General features: G+C 41.9%; 1 long non-coding RNA gene and 2 pseudogenes across 1 annotated transcript in view; 1 reads left to right on the top strand and 2 right to left on the bottom strand.

The window, feature by feature from the left end:
- The window catches only part of LOC147829730 (uncharacterized), a 51,360-nt gene extending 46,410 nt beyond the window's left edge, over nucleotides 1-4,950 (bottom strand). The window contains exon 1 of the long non-coding RNA XR_015448595.1: nucleotides 4,804-4,950. This is a non-coding gene — a long non-coding RNA (uncharacterized LOC147829730). The remainder of the gene's footprint in view (nucleotides 1-4,803) is intronic.
- Nucleotides 4,951-9,806: 4,856 nt separating this feature from the next.
- Nucleotides 9,807-11,251, top strand: LOC101709858 (syncoilin pseudogene; annotated as a pseudogene).
- A 1,161-nt stretch (nucleotides 11,252-12,412) lies between these two features.
- LOC101714625 (MAP3K12-binding inhibitory protein 1-like) lies at nucleotides 12,413-13,689 on the bottom strand (annotated as a pseudogene).
- Between the last annotated feature and the right edge of the window lie 1,706 nt (nucleotides 13,690-15,395).

The raw sequence follows: 15,395 nt of genomic DNA, 5'->3' as shown, positions 1-15,395 counted from the left end.
CTATACGCCAATAATGGACTAGCTGAGGAAGATACCAATAAAACCATTTCATTCACAGTAACTTAAAAAAATACCTAGCGATCAATCTAACCAAAGAAATAAAAGACCTCTACAGTGGAACACTGAAGAAAGAAATTGAAGAAGACAGTAGAAGACGGAAAGGCTTCTTATATTTTGATGGATTGGCAGAGTTCATATTGTTAAAATGGCTATACCAAAAGCAATCTACAGATCCAGTGCAATTCCCATCACAATACCAATGACAGCCTTAACAAAACTAGAAAAAATAATACTGAAATTCATATGGAAATGCAAAAAACCCCTAATAACCAAAGCAATCCTAATCAACAAGAGCAAGCCTGGAAGCATCACAATACCTGATTTCGAATTATACTACAAACCCATAGTAACAAAACCAGCATGGTACTGGCACAAAAGTATACATATGGACCACTGGCACAGAATTCAAGACACAGAAACAATTCCCCCAACTACAGCCATCTGATTCTTGACAAAGAAGCCAAAAATATATGTTGGAGAAAAGATAGCATCTTTAACAAATACTGCCAGGAAACCTGGATGTCTAGTTGTAGAAGACTGAAACAAGATCCCTATCTCCTCACCCTGTACAAAAATCAATTAAAAATTGATCAGAAACCTAGGTTTAAGACCTGATACTTTGAGACTGCTAAAAGGAAACACAGAGGAAGCACTTGAAGCCACAGGCACAAAGACTTCTTGAATGGGACTCTAATAGCACAGGAGATGATGGCAAGAATCAATAGATAGGACTACATCAAATGAAAAAGTTTCTACTTCCTGGGGCTGTGTTGGTGCACACAGCTGTCTCTGACAGGCAGAGGCTTTGGCCTGGGAGGTATATGGACAGTTACTCATCTTTTCTCCCCTTGCAACTGCAGTGCCAGCTCCAGGCCCCGATGAAGTCTCACCTGCAGAGCTCATGCCTGCTCTACCTGCAGCTGCCTCACAAGCTGTGGCCCCACAGCAAGAGCCAGGACCTATAACCTCTTCCCCATCAGCTGCAGAGCCAGAACTCCTGGCAACTACACAACAGGTGTCATCTCTTGAGCTCTACCTGGGGCCAGCTCTTGACCCAGAGCTGTCATTCCTGTCACGTACAGATTTACTTGCTATTATACTTATTGTAACTCTGACTGCTCAGAGACAGGTCAATGATAGAATTAATGTAAATAAAATTTAAGATTTTAGCCTTATTTAAAATGATCAGCTCAGTGCATTCTTAATGCATTTTCAGTCCTTCACAATTTTTTTTCTGTTTTGTTGTTTCTTTGATTTTCTAGGCCAGGGATTTAGCTCAGTGGTTTCGCTGCCTGCTGCATAAGCACAAGGACCTGAGTTCGATCCCCAGTACCTAAAAAAACAAAAACAAAAAAGAAAAAGAAGTAAAATTATTGGGGCTGGGAATTTAGCTCAGTGGTTCAATCAACTGTCTTGCGAGCAAAAGGTCCCGAGTTCAATCCCCAGTGCTGAAAAAAAAAGAATATGTTTTTCTGGCACTGGGAATCCAACCGAGGACTTCACATTTGCTAGGTAAGAACTCTACCACTGAGCTACACCTCTAGGTCTACTTGGTTTTATGGTACTAAAAACTCTGAAGGGGGCCAGGGATTTCACTCAGTGGTTCTGCCACTTACCTCACAAGCAGAAGGTCCTGAGTTCCATTGCCAGTACCAAAACAAACAAACAAACAACAACAACAAACTCTGAAGGTGGGTCCCACCAATCTACAATTTTTGCAGGCACCTCAACTGACTCTGACTTTGAGAACTTGACTAAGCTTCCCCCTGCCCACTCCAAGGAGCTTAGGATTCCTAAGGCAGTCCAGTAATTATATACATACACACATACAAACATACATACATACATACATATATACCTGTGTGCACCTAGGTTAAATGCAGGAATTTATATCCCAGCCAAAACCTCTCCACACACTCTATACCATGTCCAACAACATCTATAGCCTGCATCGAAAGACACCCAAAACTCAAGGTCATAAAAAAACCTAGGATTCTTCAGGGCCAGGGAATTAGCTCAGTGGTTCTGTTGCTTGCCTTGCAAGCTCAAGGACCTGAGTTCAATCCCCAGTACCAAATACAAACCAACCAACCAACAAACAAACAAAACACCCCAGGACTCTCTACTTCCCTCAAGCTAGTTCTCCTCCAATGGGCTTTATGATCAGGATTCTGAAGGACATTCACTGTAGTTATACATATAGACCCCAGTGAGAGCTACCACGGCAGGACCTTGAGTCAGATTTGAGGGAGCAAGGATGAAACAAAACCAACTCGGGCCAGGGAATTAGCTCAGTAGTGCCGCTGCCTTCCTCACAGGTGCAAGGTCCTGAGTTCAATCCCTGGTACTGGAGGGAAAAAAAAAAAGTGAGGTGAACAAAATGAATTCCAAGTCCTTGCCTGGTTTAGGAGGAGGATCACTGGTTAAATAAATGATTCAAGTTTGCGATTCAGAAGGCTAGAGCTTGAACAAAGTAAATTCAAATCAAGTACAAAGATAAATATTCAGAACAGGAATTACTGATGTGGAAGAATAAAAATCAGTAGTACTAAACAATAGACCCCAAAGCTGGTTCTTCAAAAAGATGAATAAAATAAGTGACCACTAAGCATGTCTGGCTGATAAACACTAGTGTCGAAAAAGATAACATCACAGATACATGAGTTTACTTTGCTCCAATAAACTATACAAAGCATTGTGCTACCATAGGTGAAAATTCAATAGTATTAAAATTCAAAGACATTAATGGCTTTCTAGGACAATGAAAAGTACCAAACTGCCTTTGAAGAGATAGAAAATCTGAAAAACTTCAATGGTCATGGACAAAAGCTAAATGGCAGTTAACTTTCCAAACACAGCAGCAGGGCAGGGGGTGCAACTCAGTGGTAGAAAACTTGCCTAACTTGGCCTAGGCTCTGGACTCAATCCTTGGCACTGCAAGACAGAAATGAGACAAAACACCAGCAGTCTGCAGTCAGGTTCTGCCAAACTTCCAGAAACAGATTATTCTTCTGTTGCAGAGCGCAGAAAATGATGAGAAGTTTCCCGATTTAATCACCAAGGAGAGCATAATTCTAATTAGGCACTCACAAAAATACAGGAGGAAAAAGAACTATACAATCTCACTTACAAATATGGATACCAATGCTCTAAACAATCAGGTAGCACACGGAAACTATCAAACTAACCAAAAGTGCCTTTGAAAGTGTCCCAGGATATGAGAGAGAGAAAAAAAAAAAAAAGCAACATAGTCACTTATGTTAATTCTAACAAGCAAAGCTACATGGTCATATCGATGCATCTTGTACAAATGCATTTGGCCAAAATAAACACTTTAAAACAGTTAGCTACTTTGGATGAGTATAAACTCGACGCGATGGAGTATACAGGACTTAGTGAGTATAGAAAGGAAGTATTTTCCTAGAACCAATCTCAACACAAAGGTGTCCTACTTAACCTTCAAAGTCAAAAATGTAGAGAGGGTGACCAGTGGACAACAAGAAATAAGGATAACATGAGAAAGAGATATATGCTGCTGTGAGCAAACAATAAAATTATCTACCTGGTAGAGTCAAACAAATCAACTGGAAAAACGACCATGGAAACTGAGTCAGAGTTTAGTGTGGAAGAGGCTCTGTTTCTGATCTAGCAAACAAAAAGTGCTTGGTTCTGGAGTTACTCGTGCCAAGCTATTTTCTGTAGAGTAAGTTAACGGGATTGACAGATTTGTGCCCCCACCCTCCTTCCCCACCTTAAACCTTGAAAGGACACACTGTTTGAAAGTGGATAACCAAATCTTCGAAAACCAAAAATCATTCTGAAGGGCTGCACCATAACTCGACTCAAAAACACTTTCTCTCTGGCCTCAGCCACTGCACTTACTAATGGGATAAGCACGTCAGCCAGTCCAGCAGAATTCGGCCGCTAGAGGCCAAGGAAGAGCACCTTCACAAGAACTGTTTCATTGCAACACGCATACTGCCTGGCCTCTAAATTTGCGTGCTGTCAAATGGAGCTCCCACAAAATCAAAATAAGATACTCAGAGACAAACTTGCTTTTTCCCAAGGGAATACGCATGGACAACTAATTTTGTTGGAAAGGCATTTGGGAAAGGGGATTGTCGCTGTTGCACTCACGACAGGCTCCGCATCAGCGGGACACCCGCAAACACCCTGAAGGGGCTCACAGGTGGACCGCACTGTGGCACTGCACCCTTCCCGGTCAAGGAGCTCCCAGGACGCGACGATGGCCAAGGGCTTGTCTGTCCCTGACACCGCACAGCACCCAGTGGGCGGCACCAAGGAGGGTGCGGAAGGCTCCCTGGGCCCAGGAGCCTGGGCGGTGCGCCCACACGCCTGCCCACCAAGGAGGGGGGAGCCCGAGTGACACCCCACCCCCACCCCTGGCCACAGCCCCTGGCAGGTGCCTGGCCCCAGGTCTGGGGCACCTGCACCACCCCCACCTGACCGATGGGGGCCTGAGAGGAGGGGGTGGCTGCCTGCTGAGGCCACCTGCAGCACAGACCACTCTGCTCCCAGGCCGGGTCAGGTGGGGCAGGGTGTCTCTCCTGCTAGGGACAGGACCCCCAGCACTAAGGGGCCACAGCTGCGGCGACCGCAGAGCGTCTTCCCAGAGAGGGGTCTCGCCTCCCTGCACCTGGACTCCTGGGCTTGCACACTGGACCTAGAAGACAACACCACTGAGGCGCAGAGAAGCTAGCGCCCCGTGCGGCTCCTACTCACCCGCCAGGCTCAGCTCCCCCTCCATTTCTGCCCACGTCGAAGCTGCCCACAGCCACCGCTGCTCTCAGCTCAGAGATGCTGGGTGAAAGGTCCCCTGCTCCCACGGAAGGCTCCCCGCCTATCACCTTCAGGTCGAACTTGGGTGCAAGCGAGTTGGCGAGAGTCGGCGCGAGGATCCCTGGGAGTTGTAGTCCAGGATTCTGCATCTTTACTGGGCCCCACCTCCATTGGCCAGCAGCAGGTGCTCCGGCCTTTCTCATTGCTTCCTCTGTCTCCTCAAGGATTCGTCTTCCACTCCTGGATGATGGGGGAGCGTTTCCACGAAAGACCTGGACCCGTCCCCCTTCTTGGCATTCCACACCAGCATTCTTCAAGTGTGGAAACGGTGAGTCACTTCTCTCTTCTCAGTGCTTTGGGAAGCTGAGGCAGGAGGATCTCAACTTCAGCTCAGCTGGGGCAACTCAGTGACTTCCTAAGACTCTATCTCATGATATATGTACATATATATGCATGTATACATACTATGCCTATATATGTGCATGTATATAGAAATGTGCATAAATTTGGACACAAGGTGTCTCACTCTCCCTCTCGCGTGCACGCTCTCTCTCTCTTTCTCTCTCTCTCCCTCCTCTCTCTCTCTCTATATATACACATATATATACATATATTCATACATATATACGTGTATATATGTATATATGTGTGTGTGTGTGTATATATATATATATATATATATATAGGCTGGGGATGTAGCTCAGGGCAGAGGCCCTGGGTTAAATTCCTAATATTGAAAAACAATTATTTCAAAGTGAGGTACTGGGACCAGTAGCTTCAGCATCACGTAGGAACTTGATAAAACTGCACATTCTTCTACCTACCAAGACTATTTTGTTTTTGTTTTGTTGTTTCTTTCTTTTGGTGGCACTGGGAAAGGAACTCAGGACCTCACATTTGCTAGGTAAGAACTCTAACACTGAGCTACACCTCTAGGTCTACTTGGTTTTACTGTATTGAAAGCTCTGAAGGGGGCCAGGGATCTAACTCAGTGGTTCTGCCACTTACCTCACAAGCAGAAGTTCCTGAGTTCCATTGCCAGTACCAAAACAAACAACAACAACAAACTCTGAAGGTGGGGCCCACCAATCTACAATGTTTTGCAGGCACCTCAAGTGATTCTGACTTTCAGACTTGACTAAGCTTCCCCCTGCCCACTCCAAGGAGCTTAGGATTCCTATGGCAGTACAGTTATTACATACATACATACATACATACATACAATTAGACAGACAGACCTGTATGCCCCTACGTAAACTGCAGGAAAACCAGGAATTTATATCCCAGCCAAAACCTCTCCTCTCACTCTATACCATGTCCAACAACATCTCTAGAATGCATCCAAAGACACCCAAAACTCAAGGTCATGAAAAAACCCAGGATTCTCCAGGGCCTGGGATTTAGCTCAGTGGCTCCGTCGCTTGCCTTGCAAGCTCAAGGACCTGAGTTTGATCCCTGGTACCAAATACAATCCAACCAACCAACAAACAAAACACCCCAGGACTCTCTACATTCCTCAAGCTGGTTCTCCTCCAATGGGCTTTATGATCAGGATTCTGAAGGACATTCACTGTAGTTATACATATGGACCCCAGGCAGAGCTACCATGGCAGGACCTTGAGTCAGATTTGAGGGAGCAAGGATGAAACAAAACCAACTCGGGCCAGGGAATTAGCTCAGTGGTTTCGCTGCCTCCCTCGCATGCTCAAGGTCCTGAGTTCAATCCCTGGTACTGGAGGGGGAAAAAAAATAAAGTGAGGTGAACAAAATGAATTCCAAGTCCTTGCCTGGTTTAGGAGGAGGATCAACTGGTTAAATAAATGATTCAAGTTTGCAGTTCAGAAGTCTAGAGCTTGAACAAAGTAAATTTAAACCAAGTACACAGATAAATATTCAGAACAGGAATTACTGATGTAGAAGAATAAAAATCAGTAGCACTAACCAATAGGTCCCAAAGCTGGTTCTCCAAAAAGATCAATAAACTCCGGTGAACTTTGAAGTTTTAACATAACTAATATGCAGATACTTAAATGTGGCAGCCCCAGGGCAAAATGTCCTTTTCCATCCAAAGGGTCCATTTTCTCTGAAGATGCAGTGCTCAGTGATATCACTTAAAGATCTGTGAAATCTTAAGATGATTTTCTTTCATGAGTCAGTTTCAGTTTTATTTCTTTTTCAGTCTCGAGTATGGAGATGTATTAAGAATGTCCATAATAATTTTCCTTAACAGGTATGAATGTTTTAAATGTTAACCCCTGCATCTATAGGAGTAGAGGATCCATAGTAGGTGTTAATTTTCAGGGACATATAAGTGATTACTTATTCATACTTAGATATGGAACTCAATCACAAATTGTAGTACTCCATACTCAGTGTGAGGAGGGACAGCAGGTGGTATTTGCAAGGTGAATTTAAATCTGTAGAGATCATCATGCCAATGGTGATGAAGGACACATGCACACATCATCTGGAAATTTTTCTTGTGGCTGCTGTTATCACTTGCTGTCCTCCCACCCCAAGAAGACCATGTGCTTTGCACCCCAGGTGGATCATTTGCCTTTTCTAGAGGTGATGGAACCATAACCCTTCAATAGCAGTGTGCTTTGGTAGATCTTATTCAAGCAGTGTCACCATGCTGCATTCCCCCTGTGCTGTTGCTTGTCAGTGGCAAAGCCACTGCACGCCATTGTGTGGATGAATCACAATTGTTCATGTATCCATCTGCTGATGGCCATTTTTTTTTTTCCTGTGTTGACCCTTAAAAATGAAGCTGCTCTGACCGTTCCTATACACACGTTTGTAGGAATATAGACTTTCATTCACAGGGGAAAATATCTAGCTGTGGAATTGTTAGCTCATATTATTGCTGTCTGTTTAAGTTAGAGATTGGTGATATATCTTTTGAAGTGGTTGGTTTCCTTTCGTTTCTTTTTTTTATGCATAATCTCTTTGTCACTTTCCTTTATACTAATCCTCGGTAATTTGTTAGTGGGTAATGCAATAAATATTTGCTCTCTTCAGAATGTTTTCAATTTTTATGTTTTTTATTTTAATGTAATAAAAGTGGATATTAATAATGAAAATATAAAAAGTACTCTTCTTACTTCTGTGAAAAAATAAAACAAAATTTCAGAAGACAGTCGTTAGAGAGTAGCAATAGTTAATGCATCGTGTGTCAGAATCTGAAAAGAATGGCTCAGAGTTTGAGTCATAGACAGTAAAGATTCTTATACTGAAAAAACAAGCAGCTATAAGCACCAAACTTTCTCTTCAATAAAATGAAGTAAATTGACATATACATTAAAATATTTTTTAAACAGTGGAGTAGATAATTTGGGGAATGATCTAGACTTCTCCCTACTTCCTGTTTATAGATCTTCTATTTTTCTCTATATCTGCCATAAATATGTCATATATATCTATCATATATGTCTGTATCGCATATATAAATGTGTCTATGAAGCCATGTAATATTTAAGGTTGTGTGTCTAACATATTTCACTTAACATTATGTTCTCAATTTTCATCCCTTTCCCTACAAATCCCTCAAGTTTATCTTTTTTTTGTAGGAGAGTAGTGGTCCATTGCATATAAATACCGCTTTGTTTTTCTTGATATGGGTTATTGAACTTAGGACCTTACACTTGCAAGAAAGGCATGGTCCCATGAGCTAAATCCCAGCACTCCTATGTTTTTGGAGTACCTTATGCATTCTACATATTAGTTGTCTATCCAAGAAATAGCAGGCAAAATCTTTTTCCCATTGTGTAAATTGCCTGTTCACTCTGTTGGTTGTTTATTTTGCTGTATGGAGTCTTTCTAATTTGACAGGAGTCCACTTGTTGATTCTTTTTTTTCTTTTTTCTTTCTTTTTTTTTGGCACCAGGGATTGAACTCCGGTCTTTTCACTTGCGTAGCAGGCGGTGAAACCACTGAGCTAAATCCCCGGCCCACTTGTTGATTCTTGATATTACTTCTTGTGCCATTGGTATCCTGTCAGAAACTCCTTACCTACTCCTGTGTCTTCAAGAGTTTTATCTACTTTATTTTCTAGAAGAATCAGTATTTCTGTTTAGATCTTTGATGCATTTGTTTTTCATTTAGTATGTGGTGAGATATATGGATCTAGACATGATCTTCTGCATGAGAATATCCAGTTTTCCCAGTACCATTTATTAAAGAGGCTATCTTTCCTCCAGTCAATATTTTTTAATAGCAAAACATTTATTGGTACATTTGAGGCATACATAATGATAACCCTTATGTAGGGAATTTGTACCTGGATATGATGCATCTCACCTGTTTTTTCCCAGTCCACCCCTCAAGCTCCCTGCCCTCCCTATGTACAAAAGCTTTGTTTCCATTTTCCCCTTCTATTTTCTCTCTCTTTTTTTTCATATTTTCCCTTCTGTCCATTCTCTTTCCCTCCTCTCTTGTTCCCTTTCCCACTTGAACATTTTCTTCCCATTTCCCAATATCTATTTTACATTTTGTTGTTATTTCCACTTTCAGTTTCTCACACCATAGAAACAATGCAGTATTGAAACATGTGTGTCCAATTTATTTCACTGAAGACTGTGGTCTCAAAGTACATCCATTTAGCTATAAATATCTGAAGCCTATCCTTCTTTATGGCAGAGTAGTACTCCATTGTATTAAAAAACCACATCTTATTTATCCATTTGTCAGTTGATGGGCATTTAGGCTATTTCCAAGATTTAGGTATTACAAACTGTGGTTCTATAAATGTGTGTGCCTATATCACTGTGGTATGATTTTTTTTTAAGGAATAAATCTGGAATTATTATTTATTTACATTAACACTGACATCTGAAAAATAAAACAACAAGTTTATATTCACACTAAAAATTCATTTCAGGCGCAGGCACAGCGGCCGGCTAGGCTGGCTATTAATAAAGCACCCGAGGAGCCCGGGTCATGCAGCCATGGCCAGCCCGGAGTCCCAGAGTGCTGGGGACAGCATAGCCCAGGCCTCGAGGGAAATAAGAGCAGAAGCCATTTCTCTTCAAGAGAATTCTGAACCCCTGAATGAGGCTGAGACCTTGAACCCAGAAGCTACTCTATCTTTGGAGGGGACTGTGAACCTGGAAGACATTCTCTACCTAGGGGACAGAGGTGACTTCGAAGAGACACTTTACATGGAGGAGCCTGAGAGTCCAGAAGGCGATACTGTATATTGAGGAGACTGGGCAGCCAGAGGCACTATTGGTGGAAGAGCCTGTGAGTGCAAGGGAGATGCAGTATAAGGAGACTGAGAAGCCAAATCTGGAAGAGCCTGTGGATCTAGTAAAGAGCCTGAGGCCAGAGCAAATTGTCTGTGAGGGAGAGATGACTGAAAGGGAGGAAAAATCCAATCCTGAGGAGAACCTCAAACCTGAGCGGAGCCCCAGCCCAGAGGAGAACCTGAGCATTGAGGATCTGGAACTGCTAGAGGGCCGTTTCCAGCAGTGTGTGCAAGCAGTGGCCCAGCAGAAGGTACAGCAAGTCCATCAGGACATCCTGGCTGCCTATAAGCTGCCTGCACAGGCAGAGCTGGAGAGAGATGGGCTAAGGGAAGAGATCAGGCTAGTCAAGCAGAAGCTATTCAAGGTGACCAAGGAATATGTGACCTACCAGTACCAGTTGGAGTGCTGTCAGCAGGACATGGCTCAGTTCACTGATTCTCAGGAAGTGCTGACCACAAAGGCAGCCCAGCTGTCTGGAGAACTGGTCCAACTCCAGGATGCCTATCAGAAGCAGAAGGAGCAGTTGAGGCAACAACTAGAAGAGCCTCCAAGTCAGAGGGATGGGCCCTTTCTCCAGGAGAGCCAGCAGCTCTCTGCCCAGTTTGAACATCTTATGGCAGAGAGCCACCAGGGCCTGGAGGAGGAATATGAGCCTCAGCTACTGGGGCTCCTGGAGAGAAAAGAATCGGGGACCAAAGCTCTGCAGAAAACCCAGGCCAAGATCCAGGAGATGAAGGAGGCTCTGAGACCCCTGCAAGCAGAGGCTCAGCAGCTCCACCTGCAAAAGAGGAACCTGGAGGACTAGATCACACTTGTGAGGCAAAAACAAGATGAAGAAGTACAGCAGTACAGGGAACAGGAGGAGGAAATGGAGGAATGAAAGAGGAAGTTAAGAAGTGGGGTGCAACTCCAACAACAGAAGAACAAAGACATGGAGCAGCAGCTGAGGATCAGTCTCGCACAAGAGCTCTCAAAATATAAGGGCTGTTTAGAACTGTGTGGGAGAATCTGCAACACAGAAACAACCAAAAGTACTTCCTAGCAAAGATTTAATTACCAAGTACCCTTTTGGACATGCCTTTTCCCAAACAGACAAGGAGTGCCAGAAACTGGCAAGCAATTCACCCTGTGAAAATTGCAAATACTGGCTCAAGTGATTCTATTGTTGGCTGGAAGAACACAAGCCAACTCTTTGCTGGATTCTACTTCATAGGCCACTGGTACTGACCTGAATGAACTGAGGAGTGGAAAAATGCCTCATCTTCCAGCAGCAACCCTCACATGCATGCTGAGTAAAGGATAAATGTATAGCTATATCTTGCAGTATTATGAAGAATGTATCTTGCCTTGTGTTGACCCAAACAAAAAACATTTTGGGGGACAAAAAGCCAATTTCCCTTATATGGGTTTACAATTTGAATTCTTTTGTGCCATGAGTGTTAAGATTTTAAATGAATCCACTTACAAAGTTTACTTTTTCTTAAGGGCTATGCAGACTCAATTTACTCTTAAAATTTTTGTCAAGATAATTTTCACAGTACTCTACAACAAACCAGACTTTGAGAAAAGGAAATCAATTCAGATCTGAATGCAATGCTTTAAAACCACTGTATTCAGATTTTCCCCAAATGATCTGAAGTGAATTTTGGGTCAGAATGATCTACTCAATCAAAAACAAAAACTGAGTGACTGGAAAGAAGCAATCACTTTATCTGGTTATGGCACGCAAGCAGGCTTTCAGAGCCTATTGTTTTGATCCTGAAAAACACTGGGGAGAGTCGACCTCTCTGTGAGAAAAGCTTCAAGAACCTTTTCCACATTTAAATTTTGCCTTAAATTCTACCATACTGCCTCTGACATTTGAAAGCCTGTATAGTTCTCTAGGAACTGACTTTTAAAAAACACCACTTTATCACAGACTAGTTTGTGCACCCTCAGCTGTGTTTTATGTCTTGAAGTTTCCCTGAAAGGGAGTAAAGCTCTTTTCTATTAAAAAAATTCATTTCAATCAATAAATTTTTGTTGAATTAGCAGTAAGTACGAAGTACTAATTTAAACTGATAAACTGATTAGTCAACTTTATAAAGTCCTTTTCTATATCAGTATCACAATAATCTTTCTGTTTTCCACCAAAATAAAGTACTTTCAAATTAACTTTTTTAATTTCCAAAATGCCTCCTTTAAAACAGAATAGTTTCCAACAATGCTATTTTCAATACATTTCAAAACTCACTGGAATAGTTGAAGAGTATTTGCTACCTTGACTTCACAGAAAACTTCACATTGATAAATATATATCCTTTAATTAATTACAGAGTAAGTTACACATGTACATAAAAAAGTGAAATGATGAGGAGAGGAGTTTTTCATGGAAGGTGGTGAGTTGCCATGGATTCTGCTTCTCTTGATTTTCTGAGCAGGGCCTGTTTGAGAGCACTAATTTTCTCATCAAGTTCAGCCAGGGAATAGTTCTGTTGAGGTGGCTGAACTTTTCTTCTTTTTCCAGCAAAGTTCACAGACTGAAAATATTCAGGAGAGATGCCTTCCAATTCAAGGATTTATCTTCAAGTTTTTAAATACTCTGATAAATGTCTCATGCAACTGGACTACCTGACTGCAGTCACAAGTGAGCCTCAATATTTTGTAGTCATTCTTCTACAGCCTGATTACCACAATCTTGAATATGTCCTGGCCCTTGAATTCCTTCAGGCCTAGTCTGTGGTCCATATGTATTCATAACTCTAGAAACCTTTACATGACTTTTAAATCCAGGGTAAGGTGTAAAATTGGCATCAGTTCTTGCACAACTGTTTTCTTTTTTGATACCAGGGATCGAACTTGGGTCCTTGCGCTTGCGTACCAGGTGGCAAAACCACTGAGCTAAATCCCCGGCCCTACACAACTATTTTCTTTTTTGAAATCAATAACATTGCAGAATTCTCTGACATTGTTTTCATCAATTTCAGCTTTCTTTCTTTCAATAAACGCAGATATTTTTCTGTCAATTTCTGGTTTTCCAGCCTTTATTTGAACTACTTCAGGATCAAAATGAACTTGAATCTTTTTCACATCTCCTAAATCACAATCTTTGTGTTTTTCTTCTTGTCAGTCACCAGTGGGAAATTTGGCATTTAGTTCATTCTTCCTTGTTTCTGTTTTTCTTATCTCTTCAATAGCAGCTGAATTCTCCTCTTTAATCACAGGCTGAAGTTTTGCCAAAAAAGGCTGTAAGTATAAAATGTGTTGCTCAAGGGCTCTAAAGAACAATGCAGGCTGGAATGCTGAGAGGCTCTGGAGCTTGTTCCAAGTGATTGTAATTTTCACCACATCATCTTTGCAGTTAAGCATTTTAAAAGGCCAAGAAGACACAGCACTTCATAAAAACTAAAAAGACATCTCAAATTTAGTGGAGTCATAGGTCTGTGTAATGGGACCATCTTAGAGGTGAAACCATCTGTCCAGCCAAGGTGTGCAGGGAGCAAAAGATTGCGCACAGCACCTCTTGGGAGTGGTTGGGGCTGCAGCTTCGCTCTAGGCTCCTGTCATTGTTGCTTGGGCTATTGAGCTTTGTAGCAGCAGCCATGACACCTTCACTGGCTGCCCCTAACAATCACAACCCCACCCCCACCATACTTTGGTGGTTTAGAGGATGACCTCACTGTGGTATGATGTTCTTAATTCTTCTACTTTCATTTTTTTTCTGTCTGATTTTTTTTTTTTTTTTTGGTACCAGGGCTCAAATTCTGGATCTTGGGTTTGTGAGGCAGGCTCTGGAACCACTGAGCTAAATCCCTGGCTGATGTTTTTAATTCTTTCAGAAAGATATCAAGAAGGGGAATAGTTGGATCAAACAATATCTCTAGTTGTAGTTTTTTGAGACATTTCCACAGTGGTTGTACCAGTCTACACTCCCATCAACAGTGGAAAAAGTTTCCTTTTTCCCCCACAATCCCTCCACCATTTGTCACTGGTTGATTTCTTGATAACAGCCATTCTTTCTAGAGTGAGATGGAATTTCAGTGTTCTGATTTGCATTTCTCAAATGACCAGTGATGTTGAACATTTTTTCATATATTTAATTGATGTTTCTATCTCTTCATCTGAGAAGTGTCTATTCATTTCAGATGCCCACTTTTGGAATGAATCTTTAAATTTGTGGGCTCTGACTTTTACAAGTTCTTTGTATATTCTAGATAGTAGTCCACACTGTGGGGTGTCTCTTTACTCTGTTGGTGGTTTCTCTTGCTGTGGAAAACCTTTTTAAGGGCCAGGGATGTAGCTCAGTGACACCATGCCTGCCTGGCATGCTTAAGATCCCAAGTTCAATTCCCATGACTGAAAAAAAGAAAACAAACCCACAACTTTTTTAAAAGGTGAGGTCTCAGTTTTTGATTCTTTGTAATATTTCCCATGTGGTCTGGGCTTTGTTCATGAAGTCTTTGCCTACTCCTGTGTCCTCAAGCGTTCTACCTATTCTGTCTTCCAGCAGACTTAGTGTTTCTGTTTTAATATTTAGGTCTTTCATCCATTTCAATTTTAGGTTAGTGCATGGTGAAAGACATGGGTCTCATTTCAGTGTTTGGCATGTGGAAAGCCAGTTTTTCCAGCATCATTTATTAAATAGGCTTTCTTCTAGTGAAAGTATTTGGCTCCTTTGTCAAAGATAAGGTGGCTGAGTATGTCTGGAGTTGTTCCTGCATCTCTAATCTGTTCCATTGATCCTGAGGTCTGTTGTTTTGTCAGTGCCGTGCTGTTTTTATCACCATAGTTTTGTAGTGTAATTTCAGGGCAGGGATTGTGATACCCCCTGCCTTGCCTTTGTTGCCCAGAATTGCCTTTGCTCTTGTAGGTCTGTTCTGGTTCCAAATGAATTCTAGGGTTTTTTTTTTCTAATTCTGTGAGATATGCTCTTGGAATTTTGATTCCTCCAGTACATGTTTTTGGCCCTGTTTTCAAAGATCAAGTAGCTGAATGTACCTGGGGATGTTTCTGCTTCCTCTATTCTGTTTCATTGATCCACATGCCTGTTTATGTGCTAGTACCATGCTGTTTTAATCACTGTGGCTTTGTAGTATGACTTCAAGTCTGGGATTGGGATGCCTCCTGCTTTGCTTTTGTTACCGTGGATTGCTTTTGTTATTATGGGTCTCTTTTGGTTACATATGAATTTTAGGATTGTTTTCTCTAGCTCTTTGAGAAATGACACTGATATTTCGATTGGAATTACATTAAATCTGTATATCAGTTTTGGAAGTATGGCCTTTTTGGAAGTGATTGTTCAAACTGGAG

Source organism: Heterocephalus glaber, unplaced genomic scaffold (genome assembly GCF_053883595.1).
Source record: "Heterocephalus glaber isolate CG9 unplaced genomic scaffold, H.glaber_assembly_v1.0 deba00000474, whole genome shotgun sequence".
NCBI lineage: Eukaryota > Metazoa > Chordata > Mammalia > Rodentia > Bathyergidae > Heterocephalus > Heterocephalus glaber.
Note: the sequence above shows the minus strand (reverse complement) of the source record. Positions and strands in the feature narration are given on the sequence as shown.